The sequence below is a fragment of the Mixophyes fleayi genome, chromosome 7, assembly GCF_038048845.1.
Source record: "Mixophyes fleayi isolate aMixFle1 chromosome 7, aMixFle1.hap1, whole genome shotgun sequence".
Classification (NCBI taxonomy): domain Eukaryota; kingdom Metazoa; phylum Chordata; class Amphibia; order Anura; family Limnodynastidae; genus Mixophyes; species Mixophyes fleayi.
This window is the reverse complement of record NC_134408.1, coordinates 43,937,152-43,943,778: the sequence shown is the minus strand read 5'-3', so window position 1 is coordinate 43,943,778 and position 6,627 is coordinate 43,937,152. Positions and strand designations below refer to the sequence as shown.

At 38.8% G+C, this 6,627-nt stretch overlaps 1 long non-coding RNA gene across 1 annotated transcript; it reads left to right on the top strand.

Moving 5' to 3' along the window:
- The first annotated feature begins 3,358 nt into the window (after nt 1-3,358).
- On the top strand, nt 3,359-5,580 carry LOC142098690 (uncharacterized). Its single transcript, XR_012678394.1, has 3 exons — nt 3,359-3,400; nt 3,809-3,864; nt 5,469-5,580. It is a non-coding gene; the product is annotated as an uncharacterized LOC142098690 (long non-coding RNA).
- The last annotated feature ends 1,047 nt before the right edge of the window (nt 5,581-6,627 follow it).

The window sequence follows — 6,627 nt, the reverse complement described above, 5'->3', positions numbered from 1 at the left end:
TTCACATTTAATAGTCCTCCTTCCCAAACTCAGCACCACATTCAATTAATAGCCCCAAACCACCCCAGCATTAAATTAATGGTCCCATCAACTCACTTTAAAATAATAGGCCTCACTATTAAATTAAATAGTCCCACTATCACCCCACAAATAAATTAATAGCACTCACTATTAAAAAATTAGCTCTGACCCACAGTCCAGCAGTAAATTGATAGTCTACCTCCCTGCCAAATTACAGATTCCCCACCCTAGCAATAAATTAATAGCATTTACATTTAATATACCTATTTCCTGCAACCATTATTGCCATTTAATAATTCCAATACACATTTGAAAAATAGACCTCATTCTCCCCAAACAGACCCACATTCATTTAGTAGCCCCCAAACCACCCCAGCGTTAAATTAAATGTGCAACTATTAAATTAAATTGCCCCACCATCACCTTACAAATAAAATAACACCCACATACTATTAAGACCCCCCTTCCCTCACACATTATATTCTAGTAACACCAACCCCTGTTCCCTAACACATTATATTACTGTACCCTCCCTTACACATTATAATAATCTACTCAACCCCTACCCTCACACATTATAACATACTAGCCTCCCTTCCCTCACACTTACCTTGTTCCATCCGTGCACTGTAGGGGCCTCCCCTGCCGCTCTGCACACATAGGACGGCTCCTGTCGCATGGTGCGGGTCCCATGTGACCTCTCTCAGTAAGGGCTGGAGGAGGGTGGAAGCAGCTACACACAGGGGGGAGGGACGGATCATTAGACCCACGACCAATAGAAGGAAGGTGGCTGCTCCTGGTGAAGAAACCAGCCACCAAGAACTATACTGACTCCCCGCTGACACCCTTTTAGAGTACCTCAATTCTTTTTATTTTACTATAAATACATGTTTATACATCTCTCACAAGTATCTTTGTTTTGGACCACAAATTCACCTGTCATTTTATAATTTATTACAGCTTACATCCTTTATATTAGGATGATTGATAATGTTTTTGAGTGAAAATAGCTGTATCTTATGGTAACTTGTATCCAAAAGTATGCAGAGAAACATGGGCATTTCTCTGATCATTAAAAAAGTGTCCCTCAATAGCCTATTGAAATGCTGGGAGGCTTTTTTTGTGAATAATCTGTTTTTATTGGAGAAAAGATACAGATGCAAGACAAAACACAGCATTGAGACAGCATAATTAGTTACCATTAATAAGGTCAGGACAAACATAGGTTCTCCATACAGTGCAGTCTACAATAACCAGTTGTAAACTTCAGAAGTTTGGGAGAAGGGGGAGGAAAAGGGAGGGGGGGGGGGGGGGAGATTGATCCTCAGAATACTGCAGCTTCCAATCAATATAAATGATGAAGGAGACAACATAAGATGTAGTAGAGAAGAACCACCAGAGTCAGATTAGAACTCAAAACAGCAACTTAACCCAGACGTGTCTCAGAGACCAGACAAAATTCTGTTACTATTCTGGTCTCGCGCCTCAAACAGGGAATGGAACGGTGGAAGTCTTTGAATTCCAACCAGCTAGCAAAGGTGGAGACAGTCTGTATAGCGGTCAGTACTGGATAAGGAGAGCTCATCCATCTCCATGTAGTATTCTATTCTTGGTACCCACTCCTTAAGGGAGGGGGAGCAGGGGACCTCCAATGAACAGGTATCACAGCTTTGGCTGCATTATTAAGATGTCTGAGAAGTGATTTCTTGTATTGGGATATTGGAATACTCGTAAAGGTTAAACAACCAGAAACTCAGGCGTGAGGGAACTGGACAATATTTTTCAGAAGCTTCTTTAAACTTGAGCCAAAAAGGTCTAGGACACTTCTACTGAATATGTAAAATGACCCAAACTCTGAGCCACACCTTCAGCACTTACCTGAGACTCCGGGATGCATTTTAGACAACTGAGAAGGACATCTGTACCACTTAGAGCAGTGTTGGCTAACCTGTGACACTCCAAGGGTTGTGAAACTACAGGTCCCAGCATAACCTTCCAGCAATAAGCTGCTATATATTGGCAAAGCACGCTGGGACTTGTAGTTTCACAACACCTGGAGTGTCACAGGTTAGCCAACACTGACCTAGATAGTATTTGAACTGGATCATCAGGACCGAAATGTTAGAAGAGCTTACTTGGGAGTACTGGAAGATCTTAGCTAGATTAAATTCTGACGGGATTTGGCCTAAGTCTCGCTCCCACAATTTGGTATACTTTGGATTAGATTCATGAAAGTTTTCCAACAGAAGTACATAATTACTACATAGTATGTTTAGGGTCCTGGAAGTCCCAGCACAACAGCTCAAAAGGGAGAAACCATCATACATGAGAAACCATGTGCATTCATAAGAAAACCTTACACAGCCTCTAGTAGAACTTTTTTGTCCTACTATTTGTTTTTAAACCAACAACATGTAATGCACAAAAGATAAAAAAATGTAAAGATGCTTGGGCCACTTTAATTAGCAAATAATGGCAGCCAGATCATCCCCTGTCTATAACATCACAGTGATGTCATGCTGCATAATATTACTTATTAGTCCCTCCAAGCTGTAACAAGTCAGTACATCACGAGACAAACTGCTGATAGCACCTATGGAAATTGTTGGAATGGTTAGTAACACTATGCAGAAATTACTAGCAATATAATTAATATTTATTAGAATAAACCTGTATTAAACTGTATGTACCAGCAACAAAGCAAATTTAAGGTTTGAAGTCGACCTCTGTAAATCAGTGTAAATTTTATCCCAACACGAATATCATTAATGTACTGTTTGATAAGTAGAATGTTGCTATTGGTACCGTAATGTTAAAGAGGGAGACAGAAGCTGCTTGGGGGTACTTAATTAAAAACATTATTACTGCCAGGGATAAATGTATTCAAGTGAAATGCATACTGGAGTCTATTCACATATTGCAATGCCAAGATGTATTCATATGTATAATTTTACTATTTTTAGGACTGTGATGATGATGATGACGAAGACCAATACATTTGGTTCTACGCGCCTCCCAGAGATAACTATGGTAAGTAAAGTAGTTATAACTCTGAAACTATACTAACCCCTTCTTGAAAGACCTGGCTCTGCCTCATTAAGTGGGAGAGCAATGGACACCCTTGTCTAATACCATTAGAGTGAAATTAGATGAAGGGTTAGTGTATATAGCTCTAATCAAGCAAACCATTGAATAACTTCAATTAAAAATAACATTATTAAAATATTATGTGCTTCTGAGAAACTGAAAAGTATAAGAAAAAACCAACACCAAAACTCTCCAGGCAATTGGAGAATTCATGACACCAGTATGACTGTTATTTTGCATTTTATCTACAGAACCAAAGAGATCCTGGTGGAGGCGCATTTTTAGGAGGAAGGTGAGTCAATAAACATCTGTACAATAGTTTTACAACTAGAACTATCCATTCACTGCAAAACATGTTCCAAATGTTGTGGAACTATATCACACAAAACCATTACACAATTACCAGCTGACTGAGGGCTGGATGAGAATTGTTAGAGTGTGTCTGTCTCTACCTACCTACTGTGGCTGAGCGATATGTCTGTAGTAATAGGATAGTGTTTGGGTTCCCGCTACAACATCCACCATCTATACCCCACACCTCTGCTTACCCTACTCCACTGATGGCACTGCACCTTTATAGACATATTTTATCCTCTCAATTAAATGTCATACACCTACAATGTCCTATAAAAAGTTTATAATGTTAGTTAAAATGTTTTCTCATATTAAAATGATGTTTGTTCTCTTCCCTGCATCATAGGAAACCTCCAAATACAAAGTAATGGAGGATGAGGAGAAGGAGACCAAATGCACCAAGTAGGTGACTTTCATAGCTCTAGAAAACTGTACTTTAAATTCACATGATTAGAGAAGCACAGTTAGGATGAGTCCCTGGAAAACACAAGTTGCCATTAAACACAATTTACTATACACACCACAGTCACACTATAAGGCTATGCTCACACTAAAGATGATTAAAATTGCAGATTTCACACAAATTGTGTATTTTAATAAGGTCATTTTGCAGGTGTTATTTTTCAGATATACAATTGCTGGAGTTTTGCTTCACAATTCTGCACTGTGGGCCTTATGTAGAGTCAGACATAATTTACACTAAATGCATAGACATAAATTATGTCCGTTTAAAAGACTAACTAAATATTCATAGCCACCTGTATCTTAATATACGTCCGACTCTGCATAGTATGCAAAATGCATATATTTTAGTAAGACATATGCTTTTAATGTATGATAAGCTTTATGCATGATACACTTTAAGTGGACTGTATCATATGCTATGGGCCGTAAACCCAGGAAATACATTTAAAAAACAAAAACAAACAGGCCCTCCCCCCCCTCAAAAAAACCAAACTGTAGTACTGCGAGCCTAGGCTGGTATTGGCAAAATCTTGGCATTATGGCAGGGAAACCTGTAGAGTGGGGTCCCTTTGCCAAATACAAACCACGGTTCTGAATTCCATACAGAGATTGGGCTCACATAAAGAAGTCAGCCCCCCCTTCCCCCTCGTGCTAATAGCACTATGGCTCCTCCTACACCCCTGGTGCGGTGGGTGTTGGGTAACAAGTGATAAAAGAAAGAGGTCAGTTTTTCCATGGTGCACTACAGGCCACAGCATTCCCAGGCAGTGTTTGGGCATGTTGGCACTTGTAGTACTATAAGCGCCACATATCCATGGCTGCCAAGGTACGCTGGCACTTGATGAACCACAAGTGCCACAATGCCCTGGTATCCAGGGCACACTGGGACCTTTAGTGCACCAGAGAAAAATGTAGACACAATTTTAAAATACAGTACTAGCTCTGTTAAGAGCTTTGTCACAAATGAGCTATTAGCGTCTGTGCAGTAATATTTATAACCTGGGAATGTTCCACAACCTGACCATAGCCTATCACAAAATAATACACAAGATGGACACTATAATTTAGAATTTAGCTGATATACAGACACTTTTAAAAGCCAACCAAGTAGCTCATACATACAAATTTATATCAGAATAAGATCAGAGTTAAAGGAAAGACAGCAGGGCCATAACTAGGGCTGTTCCAGAGGTGCGACAGTCCAGGGCACAATGCTGAAGGGGGGGCGCATTTTAGGGATATTTTAGGTTAATATGGTTAAAATTTAAGGCTAGGGAAGCTGCAATTTTCCTTCTCGCCCGGGCACTATAATTTTAAGTTATGGCTCTGACACATATATGGTCAGTACTGGATTTCAGATCTGTAATTACCAAACTAAAATCCTCCGGAATTTTAAATTGCATAGGGTAAAAATCTAGGACAAATGTAAACACGTTCAAATCCCTTCCCAGTGTATATATGTAAGTCCTGCTAAAATGTTTGTATTGTGCACATGAGTCTTTTGACCGTTGTCACTTACCAGTTGTCTCTTCATTTTACAGGAAGAAGAACTGCTGCATTGCCATGTTAACGGCATGTTGGTGTATAAGCATCGAAGTGGAGGGAGAATAAGCAGACATCAGTGCCCTGCCTTTGGCATTGGCTGGGGATCCATCCTTGGTGGTGCTGTGGAGAGTACATACCTTGTCCAGGTGTAAGCATGGGGATTAGCCAGCTGGCTATTCTCCATACTTCTCCATACTTACACCTGAACAAGATAGGTACTCTCCACAGCACCACCAACCTAATTCACTCCACCAGGATGAAAACCCTACCAATACAAAAAGGCAGGGTTTATAACATCAAAACCAGCTCTTCACTATCCCAACCTCCTTCACAACGAGTTGTCAATAAACTGATGACAAAAATCTGATATTGCCCAGTGCTGTTTAATCTCATAAAAATCGTTTGATTAAAAAAACAATAATGTGCATGTGATATAGTCAAAATTATATTGATACTTATATTCAACATGGCTTTTCCTCCAACATTAAAATGCAATATTCACTTATAAAAATAAAACAAAAAATACATAGCGTGATACTGTATTACAATCAATAATAATGTGTAATAAAGATTCATAAGCTGTTCATTCCTCAAATAAAATGATTATGATATTCTAGTGGAAGTGTGCTCTTCATTAATAAATACAGTTCCAAATGATAATGTGCATGTTAATGTTGAAACATCCTCAGCATATAATGGAATCGTTTTCCAATGGAAGAGCCCCCTTCAGTGTCCCACTTACAAGATGTATTCTTGAATGAGAGCCTCAAAAGATATCTTTAGAAGTGTTCCAATATTAATTCTTACACTTATTGGGAAGATAAGACATTTATCTCATGCCAAAGCCAAACGATGTAAAAAAAACATTTAATCCATTCTTAAAATGCAATTCCATAAAAATTAGTCCAAACCAACCAAGCCTCATTCTGATGTTGTAAAGCGGACTCAAGCCTCATTCTGGAATAGACCCATAAAAAACACCAAGGCTCGTTTTGATGTAAAATAAATATATAAGCCTCATTATGATGAACGGAGGAAACTTTAACCATAACTCCTTTTGGGCTACTACTCATCAGTCAGGTATTGTTTCATAAAAGACTATTGTTCCAAATAAGTCATTGGTTAAATAAATATATATAAAATCAGAAATAAAAA